Source organism: Rousettus aegyptiacus, unplaced genomic scaffold (genome assembly GCF_014176215.1).
Source record: "Rousettus aegyptiacus isolate mRouAeg1 unplaced genomic scaffold, mRouAeg1.p scaffold_m13_p_10, whole genome shotgun sequence".
Classification (NCBI taxonomy): Eukaryota; Metazoa; Chordata; class Mammalia; order Chiroptera; family Pteropodidae; genus Rousettus; species Rousettus aegyptiacus.
Window position 1 is genome coordinate 57466188 of NW_023416285.1, and position 12136 is coordinate 57478323.

Genomic DNA, 12136 nt, shown 5'->3' on the forward strand with positions numbered 1-12136 from the left:
TAGATTAACTGAATATTATAGACCTGAGGTTCTGTTAATCTTATGTCCTAAGGCTTAATGATTAAAAAAGCAGGCATACAGATGTGGAAAGATAAAAGTAAAAAGCAAGTGAGTCACAATGCCATAGTCTAGGCAAAACCAGCTTGAATCAGAGAAAGAAATAAAGAAATAAAGTATGTGTGTGTGGTTACAAAGGTCTTTGTGATGTCAAAGCACCTAGAAAGTTCCCCATATAAAGTAACTTTCTTTTCACTCAATTATAATATGAGCCTCATTGACCTTAAGTTTCAGAGACCAATCACATCTTGCTCATATGTAATCTCACAATTAATTTCATCTTTCTGCTCCTATATGGATGTGGGTAAACTGCATGAAGAAAGAATAAAACTATAGGAATAATATCACTGTAAAACATCCCTTCAATTCTTTCCCTTGTTGCACTTGTAACACCTGCAACTATTCTTTTTAGCATCTGTCAAGATCAAATGGAAACCTGCAAAACTGAGTGACCTTTTTCTGGGAGACATTTTTATATGATATAATGATGGACTGTACTAATTATTAATAAATTAATGCCAATATATGCCAATATATTTTGACTATTATGATTATTTTACTGTAAAGACCCTATGGCCAAGGACCAGTGGGTGAACTATAACATAATAAGAAATATATATTTGGTCTCTGCCCCTGGTTCCTGATACAAAGCTCCTAAAATCCTTGCAATTTCCTGAGTGCTAGGGATGCTAGTGTTACTGTTAGGGGTGATCTAAGTCCCTCATTGCCCCTATGGTGCTGGGGGCCTCGGTCCCTTACACTGACACAGTAAAGAATTACAGATCACCGAAGATTAGGAAAAGTAAGATTTATTAAAGTACGTTTCAAGAGAGAAAAGGGTTACACCAAAGAGGGCTGTAGCTTCATAGAGAAGGGGAGGTCTCTCTTGTATTTGGTCCGTGATGGGTGGTTACAAGGGTGGTGCTGGCTGATCGATGTGTGAGGTCATTTTGATTGACAGTTGGCTGTTATCTAATCTATTGTTATCTGTGCATGTTCCTTCCTAGAATTTGGTCTGTTATAATAAGATTCATGAACTTCCGGGAACATGCTTGCCATTCTAATGATGGTATAATGAAGCTAAGGTGAAAAGATGGTCAGGGTACTTCTTACTACACAAGTGTTTGTTGCTGGACTAAATCAGTTGCTATGATATCATCATTTATTTCCTTGTACTTGAGTTTTTTTCTGGGAGAGCTGAAGGTCAGCCTTTTGGGCTAAGCTATCGGTGTTGACATTCCTATGGTTACAGATTGGGGCCTTTGCTCCTGTTGCTCATGGCTACTACCTAACTGCCTAACACTAGGAACATCCTTTGCTCTAATTTTTTGTCTTTGACCTCAGTTCCTGATACAGAGCTCCTAAATTCCTTGGAATTTCCTGGTGATAGTAGTGTTTCGTTTAATGAGGTGTCTCTTGGTAGAAACCTGGATAGCTTTAGGATGAGCGCTGATCACCGGAAAGACTAAGCCATGATTAGAAACTTGAAACTTTTAGCCCCACTGCTCATCCTGTGAGGAAGTGGGGTGGGGAAGGGAGACTGCAAATTGAGTTAATAATTGATCATGTCTCCATGACAAAGCCTCTGTAAAACTCCCTAAACTACAGGGTAAGGTGAGCTTCCAAGACGTACACTCCAACTTTTTGGGAATAAATGCTCCTTCACTCAGAATTCTTTTGGAGTTTTTCTTTACTTTAATTGAGGATACAAATTTTGTTTGACTGTGCCAGAAAGATTGAACATATATTTTTAGTAAATAGCTAAATATTTCTTGCAATTTTTTAAATTTGTATTTTCATTTAATAGATTCAACGTGTAAACCCGGTTTTTGCTGTTGTTCTTAGTGTTGGTTTTAATTTTCAGAACCTCTAATAGTAACTATTTATGCTTTGTTCATTTTTACAGAATATCTGTTCTTTCCCTTAGTAATTTTATTGTATAAGTTGCAATGACCAACATGAAATATTAATGCAGAACTATATTTCTAGACAGATGGCATTGAGATGCATAAAAAATGTATTCATCTCAGAATAGTTCTTACATTTGTAGATTTCTATAACTAATTCTGTATTTTTACCTTTGTTAAATAAAATATTTGTAATTTATAGAATTTAAATTAATCATTGATCTCAAGTCTGCTTCTACATTTAAATGTTAATAGACTAAAAAAAGATATGGATTAGAGAAGGAAATAGAAGAAATATACTGGACAGCATGAATTATTTAAATGACCATTAGAAACACTCTAGTAACAAAGAAAATCTAAAAGGATTGATACATTATCTTGTTCAGGATCCATTTATGTAATAACTAACAAATTACTGTAATTAAGTTCCTTAAGGAAAAGAAGCCTTTATAAAATTGAAAGTCATATCTAAATGTCAAGTTCTCCATTTCACACAGGTTTTACTTAACCTCTTACTGTGACAACTTTCTATATTGTTGAATTGTTTTAAAAGCAAAATAATAAAAAAAAAGCTTCATCAAAATATTTCTCTGTTAATTAGAATTTGTTTGGATTATATCAGAGTAGAAACATTACTGCATCATCCCCAGATATCAGTTTTTTATGATTTCTCTTTTTCTGCCCTTATGGTAGCAGCTTAGTGTCCTATTACTTTGGCATATTTACCAATAAAGGGAAAAGTTCACTTTCACACTTCATAAAATATATTTCTTTAGCCTAATCATTAAGTTTTTTTTTTTTTTACAAAGATAGTCTTTTCTTGTATATAAAAATTCAGGAGTTAAATATTTCCTTGTATAAGGTAATGTGAAATATAATTTACTAGGTTCAGTTTTCTTTGGTTGCTCAGAAAGTAATGTTCTGTGAATTATTAATATGAATCTAATTTTATGGCACAGATGTATTTCTACTTGGTTATTTATCTTATTCTTTTAGACCTTCATTAATGTTTTATAATTTTTACTACTGTATCTTCAATATCTAGAACTGTTAGAGTCATGTGGTAAATGTACAATAAACATGTTGAATTTATACAGCATGTAGAAAACTAGAAATATCATTATCTTTGCATTAGAGTCCTTTCAGGCCCCTAACCTACTAGATAATTTTGGGTCTTGAATGTAGAGAGAAGGAGAAAAATTTTTGAGTATGAGTATGCTTCAATACCATTAAAATTGGTATTCAGATGGCATACTTAGCCAAATGTATGGTTTTGCTTTGAAGAAAGGGTGAATTGAACTTACATGCTCTGGTTAATAAAAAAAATAGTCTGTATCTTCTTAAGAGAATGAGGAGAGAAAAAGGAAGGAGGATTGTTGGAAATATGAACCTTTGGACAAGAGATTGTATTATGTTTCTATACTGTCCGTGATGTGAATCCTCCTCCTTATATCCTTTGCAATCTTTACTAGAGGGTTTATTTCATTTGGTACTATATGAATGCACAGATATATATAACATATAAATATATGTGTGTGTGTATGTATGTGTATATATATATATATATATATATATATATATATCTGAGGACATTTTAAAAGCTTAATCTTACTTAAGAGTGAATACACTGGATACTCAAGAAGAAATAAAATTACATCTTAGATATATTCATTTCAATAATTTAAAAAGTGATAAGTTGAATTACTAATAAGATTTAATGATATTTAAATTAAGATGAATTTAAATAATATATAATTGCAATAAAGCAATAATGGCGTGCGATCAAAATTAAGGAAAATGCACAACAGTAACCAAAGAATCATTTGTCAAAGTACTATTAATCATAAGAGAATGTCAATATTTGCAGCTATTACTTTTTAGAAAATTAGTAGACATTTTTAAAGAGTAGGTTAAGGTTTAAGGAGAAATAACTGGAAAACACAGTTTTTATATGCCCTGCCCCTCCCTCACCAGGGCTTTTTAATAGTAGAGAAAGGTATAGGTAAGCACTAAGTACACTAAAAGCTTATTCCTTTTGTAGTCTCATGATTAGATCTCCTTAAGTCATATTTGAACTATGCAGCACCTCTTAAAATTTCTTTTACCTATGTGTTCTTCCCCACTAAGATCCTGTCAATTGGGAATCTCTTAACTACTATGTGTATACATTATCATGGTATTCTTCAGATGCAATAATTTCCTATTTCTTGAGAATAAGATTAGAGTTCTCTGTTCAGGCATTTCCATCTACCTAAAGTCTAGATACAACCAATCTCTACATGTGTACAACCACTGATTTCTTATATATGTATATAGTACTTTCTAACAGTTAAGTGTTTGAATGCTATCGATAAATTATTTGGGTTTGAATCTAGTTTACTTTCTAGATGAGTTCAAAAATTATGGGTGTCAATTTCTGCATCCCAAAAAATGAAGCTAATAAGATATAATCTCATTATTCAGGGAATTAATACCTCAAAAGCACTTGGATATGTGCCTTCGATATTAAATTTGTAAACCACCTTTATTTGTATATAACAATTTTTTTTACAATAACTTTATGTTGTTCTTAAAATAATAACTCAGCAAAACTGAGTTTTGATCTTTTGTATTTTAACTGAGAATATTAGTGATAAATTTTAATGGAGATGTATTTTAACACACATGATAACAGAATTATTTCTATCCTCAAGAGTAAATTTATAAGAAAAAAAGACATTAACCCTGAGAAATAGCAATATTTTGAAAATTTTTTAGCTGTTTTCAAGTAGGAATTATTTTAGTTGGTGTTTTTCTTCATATTTAAGTTTCTTACTTATTCTAAAGGATTCTATTGTTCTTTAGAATAGTCTTCGTATTCTGCTCTTGATTTAAATAACTTCATTGATAATTTGAGAGAATATTATTAAAGTGACTAAACTTAAATATAAATTATATTATAGCATTAAGCAACATGACATTTTCCAGAGAATTCCTCGCTCTTCTCTAATTTTGGGTGGTAGTTTCTTAACACTTTCTTCTCTTTTGTAGGCATCTTACTTTTTAAAAATTATTCTCCAAAGGAAACTACCTGAATAGTCAAAGATTTTGTGCTAGTAATTTTATATATAACCCATATGTAGTTTCATTTTAAATATATGATTACCCTTTGTAAGTGGTGAAATTAAGTTTTCTTTGGCCATTGTATGTCGGAAATGTCGATTATTTTTGCATAAAATAGTTTTAATCCAACAATATTGCATAGTTTTAGACAAACAAGTTTTCCTCCTCTACTAAATTTGTCCACAAATCTCTAGAATAAAATAAAATAAGAGAAAAGCTAGATTTTGAGTAGGTGTGTATCGTCGACAGACAGGAAGACTGTGTACAACACTGTCTTAAAATAACGTTCTTTGTTAACAAAATAAATAACAAGCATTCTTATAGTTACAGATTAACTCATTAGCCTTCAAGTCTGTATTGACATATATAAATATTCTGCTTAAAATTTTTTAAAGATTTTATTCTTGTATACCCTAAGGATTATATATATATTAACAGGTTATAAAAAGAATAATACCTAGCAAGAAATCTGGCATTTTAAATATACTGGATACTGTAGGGATATGAGAACATTGATGGGAAATTTATGTTTAGAGGTCAGCTCTATTTCGCACAGTAAATGTGCAATATATATATACATATATAAGAGTTGTCCCTTCAAATAGTTTACATATACAAATATCCTAATACCTAAAATTAAGCCTTGGACTTTTCCAGAAATGTCATAGATTTTTATTAATATATTTATATATTTAATTTCTTAAAACAATGTTTGAAATCATCTAAGTCTTAGGCATAATTTTAAAATTTTTAGTTTCTTTTGAACTTGCTTCTTTTGTATTCATAACCACTCCCCATCCAACTAGTTGGCATTACTGAGCTTGTTTTTTTCTCATTTTCTTTCTCTTTCCAAAGAAATCTTTGCTTTTATGCCTTATTGAATGCATTTAATGATTATACAGTAATTCTCTAGAGGGTTTAATTCTCTTCATAAATTAGAGAGGTTTAAGTAATTTGTCATATGCTTGATAACAAGAGTGAAAGCAACATGGCAAAATTACACTATTCTTAGGTCATTTTGTTTTCTCTGTTTTTTTATGTACACACAGATTCATTGAGAAATTTAAACTCAGTAAACAACTCCAAAACAGAGGACAATTGAGAAATTTTTAGTCCAAAGAGCTATAACCTGTGGGTTAGAAAAGAGTATATTATTCAGTTTCGGATCAATACCCTCTCCCAGGTCATAGGATTAGCTTCAGTAGAAACTTCATCCTGTGATAGAAAGGTCTTTACTTCTGGAAAGAATTAATTGATTTGATCAAATGAAGAACAGACCTCATTCATGAAAGCAAACCCACACTTAATATATTTTGCAATTAGATCAATACATTTGAATTTTCTGCTGCTCTTCTTTGACAATAATTTGTCTCCTTTCATGCATGAGAGGACAAACATAAAAGGGAGGGAAAACTACAGATATGTATCATAATAATGAAAATTTAACATAACTGTAAAAAAGAATTAATGTGTCGATCAAAGAATGTACTTTCATTTATAAGAACACTGATGGTTTATTCAATAAGATAAATTGTAGCAACATGCAAATGATTTCAAGGCATGTCTAATTTAACTTGCGTAGGCTATGTTAAAACTAAGCCCATATGCCTTTTTCAGAGAAAAATAGCCATTTTATGGAAATATATTTTAAAATATTCTCTATCCATTTAAGATAAGACTTTATTATTAATGTGCATGCTTCTCCCTGGAGGGAAATAGGGAATGATTATTAATTCAATCAACATTATTTATAAAGTATTTATAACAGTGATTGTGTCATGCAATTCATACTAGGAGAAGACTAAGATAAAGTTTTCAAGGGGTTTCCAGTAACAAATGAAAATAAATTTGATAAAATTTTGAAACTGTAATGAAATGAAAATGCATAATCAATTTTTAAAATTTGATTCATTTTGTATTTTATTAAATTTATTGGGGTAACATTGATTAACAAAATTATATAGGTTTCAAGTGTATTCATCACTCAAAGTTGAATTTCCTTCCATCATTGTATATTTGACCCCTTTTACTCTTATTTACCACCCATCCTCCTGACACTCTCTGGTAACCACTAAACTACTGTCTGTGTTCATGAGTCTCTTTGTTTGTCTTGTTCATTTGTTGCTTTTAGTTTTATATCCCACATATGAGTGATAGCAATGGTTCTCAACATTTTCCATCTGATTTATTTCATTTAGTATAATATTCTCAAGATCCATCTATGTTATCAGAAATGACACTATTTCATCTTTTCTTATGGCTGAGTAATATTCCATTGTATATATGTACCACATCTTCTTTATCTAATTACTTATTGAAGAACACATTGGTTGTTTTCATGTCTTGACCACGGTGAATAATGCTGCAATGAATATCAGGGTGCACATATCCTTACGGATAAATGTTTTTATTTTTTTATTTTTTTTTTTTGCACAGATACCCAAAAGAGACACAGTTGAGTCATATAGTGATTCTATTTTTAATTTTTTGAGGACACTCTATACTATTTTTCATAGTTGCTGTACCAATTTGCATTCCAACCAGTCTGTATGAGGGGTCCTTTTCCCCACAACCTCTCCAACATTTGTCATTACATGTGCCATTGGTGATGCCATTCTTAAAGATGTGAAGTGGTATCTCAATATGGTTTTGATTTGCTTTAATGAGGACAGGGAAGATTCAGAAAAAAATAACTATAAAGGAATTAATCTTTGTAAGTATTGAATAATTGATACTTTTTACTGGATCAAGGAGTAGGAAGGGTTATGTAGGCAGAAGAAATTTTAAGGGTAAATTTATAAAATTATAAAACTTTAAGGTATATTCCGAGTGCCTAAATAATTCATTATTGCTAGATTTTAATGTTTTCAGAAGTAAGGCCAGTTACAGACTCATGCTCCTTTGATCATTCTACATATTTTAAAACACTGAACTCTTGGTCTTGGAAAGTTCTTTTTTTTTTTTTTGTTTCTTCATCTCTTTACTCTTGTATCTCTCTCATTACATCTTATACCATAAATTCAAATGTCATCTCTATATTAAATTAATACCTACAATTCCTCTTCATCAGTAAACTTATAACTAACTCATAACCACAACCAATTGCTATTTCCATCTGGATATCTAGAAAGAATATCAAGCAGAATATATTCAAAATAAAGTTTCTACTTTTTCACCATGTGGCCATGTCCTAGTTAATGGAACCTCTCTATCTACCCAGCTGCTCAGCAAAGCCTGAGTCATCTTTGGCTTTATTTTTTCTTTCACCATCCATGTCCAAGTAATATTCAATTGATTATCTCTTCTATAATACCCAGATTATGTACTAGATCTATCTAATCCTGTAATCACTTCTACAATCTTGGTACAAAACAGTTTTATTTCTCACATGGACTATTTGTAATGGCTTCCTACCTCTCTCCTCCTCCACTCTTGCCTTCTCCATCCATTCTCTTTATAATAATCATAGTTCGTTTTTTTAAAACAAAAAAAATATAAATTTTTTCCCTGTTTAAACTTTAGCAAATTGTGACTTCTACATTATTTTCTTGGTTAGCATATGTATAGATTTATCATTTTTTTATACATATCTTTTCCAAGATTCACCTTGGAGGCTTAAAATTTTATTCTGTTATTTACCTGTTCCCAATTTCATCAATTTATGTCTAATTTTTCTATTTTTTTATTCTGTTTGCTGAAGCTTGAATTGCTTTTTATTCTATAGTTTCTTAAAGGAGACACTTTTACTAATTTTAGAATATTTTATTTTCTGATACATGCTATTAATTTACCTCTATGTGTTGATTTCAGTACAACCACAATTTTTGGAAAATTATGTTTGCATTTTCATTTACTTCAAATATATATATTTTTTACATCTATTGAGACTTCTTCTTTTACCTCTGTATTATTAGAAGTGAATTGTTTAATCAATTAATATTTGGGATTTTTTTAGTTACCTTTCTTTTATTGATTTTTATTTTCATTTCAATGTGATCTGAGAACATACCTTGCATAATTTCTATTATTCTAGATTTATGTTGTAAGACAAAGAATGTAGTCTAACTTGTGTTTTAAGGCATTGGATAGTTCATATGACCTTAAGAGAATGTATTTTCTGTGTTGAAAGAATTATTCTATAAATATCAATTAGATCAAGATGATTAATAGTCTTGCTCAGTTAAACTATAGCCTTACTGATATTGTATCTGCTTGATCCATCAATTACTAAAAGAGGGAGCTGAAGCTCCCATGTGTAAAGTAGATTTATTTATTTCATTTTGCAATTTTGTTTGTCTCACTAATTCTGATGCATTGTTTTTAGGTGCACACACATTTAGGATCACTTTGTCTTCCAGATATTTGGTCATTTTATCATTATTTAATACCCTTCTGTATCACTGATAATTTTTCTTGTTCTGATTACTACTTTGTTTGAAATTAACATAAGTACTCCAGCTTTCTTTTTATTACTGTTTTCAGTTTTTGTAATCTATTTTAGTCTTCATATATAAAGTGAATATTTTATAGAAAACAAATAGTTTGGCCTTATTTTTTTATACAGTTAATTAATCTCTGTCTTATAGTTGGTTAATTTTGACCTTTTACATTTAAAATGATTATAAACATAATTAGATTAACATCTACCATATTTTCTGTTGTACTTTTTCTCTGTTTATTTCCTCTTTGCCTTTTATCTGCTCATTATTAAATTGTTTTAGTAGCTGTCCTAGAGTTTATAATATACATCAATAACTAACCCAAATCTATCTTTTATTAACTCTATAGCACTTCTAATGAGGTATAGATACCTTGCAACTGAGGATGCCTAATTTTTCTCTCCTGGTCATTATGTTATTTCTTCATTCATTTCAGTCAACTGTATGCTGCAATCACCCCAGGCATTGATTGTTTCTTTGTTTTCTTTTATTTTTTTTTTAAGTTATCTTTTAGATCAATCAAGAGGAGGGAATCTAAACAACTTTACCTTCAATTATACTCTTATTGATGTTCTTTTCTTTCTGTAAATTAGTGTTTCTAATCTATATCCTCTTGAAGAGCTCCTCAACATTTCTTGCAGGACACTCAGCTGTCATTGAATTCGCCCAGTTTTTCTTTGTCTGAAAAAGTCTTTCCTTTTCACTTTTGAGGAATAATTATTTTGGATATAGAATTTTAAGTTGGTAATTTTTATTTCCTTTACACATTAAGTATTTTACTTTGTTCTCATCCTACTTGCATGGTTTCTGATGAAAACTCTGCTGTGATTTCGAATGTTGTTCCTCTCTAAGTAAGATGTTCCCAACACCACCTAGTTTCTTTCCAGATTTTCTCTCTATCTTTAGTTTTCTCAAGTTTGTATATAATATGATTAGGTGAACATTTTCTGATATTGATCCTTCTTTCTATTCTCTGAGCAATCCATATCTGTGGTTTGGTGGCTGTTATCAATTTTGGAAATTTCTAAGTCACTATTTTTTTCAAATATTTTTGTTCTTCAACCTCCTCCTCTGTTATTCCAATTATGCACTTTTTGAAATTATCCCTCAGTTATCAGAATATTTGTACTATGCTTTTTTTTCTTTTTAAAAATTTTCTCTTTGAATTTTAACTTGGGAGGTTTCTATTGACCAAATTCAAACTTACTGATGTTTGTTTACTCAGCCGTATTCAGTCTATTAATGAGTCCCTTGAAGATATTCTTCATTTCTGTTACAGTACTTTTTATTTATAACATTTTCTTTTGGTTATTTCTTACAGTTTCCTTCTCTCAGCTTATTTTACCCATCTATTCTTTCAATAGATCCTTTAACACATTATTTTATATTTCCTGTCTGAAAATTCTACCATCTTTGAAAACCTAATTTTTCTCCTTACACTGTGCTTTTTCTTGCTTTTTGCTGGAAGAGACAGGAAAGTTCGAGAAGGCTAGAGTGAGAGTAATGTCCCCTCCTCAGGTGAGTAAACCTGAAGTGGTAAAATCTCTTCTAATATAGAGTAGGCCTTTTAATGAAGAATTCTCTGAATTTACTTTATAATGTTTACATTTTCCCTCCATCTTCTAGAGCGACAAGGTAAACTTTCTCTCTTATCACCATGAGAACTTGGTGATGGGCCTGGAAGTCAAACTTAAAATAAAAAGCAAAGTTTGGGGCCCCAGTAAGTCTGCAGATCTAAGGAGTTTAACACTTTTACTCTATCAGCCTCCAGCAATTTGTCAAAATTACCATTTGAGTATTCTTACCAGTTTATGGCTCCAGCAAATTTTGCTCCAGGCAAGCAGACTTCAGATGTGATTGTCTGTATACTCCTGCCCCTCCAGAGAATGGCAATTTGCCTTGCAACCTCAGTTCTCTGATGGGTCCAAGAAAGAATTGATTTTCATATCGTTCAGCTTTTTCTTGTTGTAAGAAGGAAAATGTCAACTTCAGCCTTTTTATATGGCAGAACTGAATCTTGAACTCTAGAAATTTGTTGTTTTAATTTTCATATTTAGACCCTCAAACAACTACATTAGTTTGTTTATAACACAAAGTATAAGAAATTTAATTTTTAAAATAAGATATATTCAATTGACCTAGTAATATTCCAATTACAATGCAGAGTTCTCTTTGCTATAAATCAGAATTACATATATGTGTGAGTCTATTTTTTGCTTCTGTTCTGATGGTTTAACTAATAGCTTACTCTTTCAATTGTTCTAGCTTTAAAATAAGTCTTGAAAAGTTGTCATATTAATCCTTCGGCTTAGTTTCTTCTCATATCGCAATCATTTTGGCTAGTTTGGTCATTTACATTTCCATATAAATATTGTAATCCTCATGTCAGTGATGAGATTTTCATAACATTAGAGTAATTTAGCTGCCACTGTAAATAAATCTTGTTAAGGTCATTCTATGGTTTTATCAGGCAGGCTGCTTCAGAGTGATGGGGAATTTGTTACAACTAGCCCATTCTATGAGCATAAGTCATAGCTGCACTTCATTTGTTGTAAATGAGTTCTTTGTTCAGAAGTAATGCTCTGTGAAATCTCATGACATTGAGTAAGATATGCTGTAAGTCTACAGTTT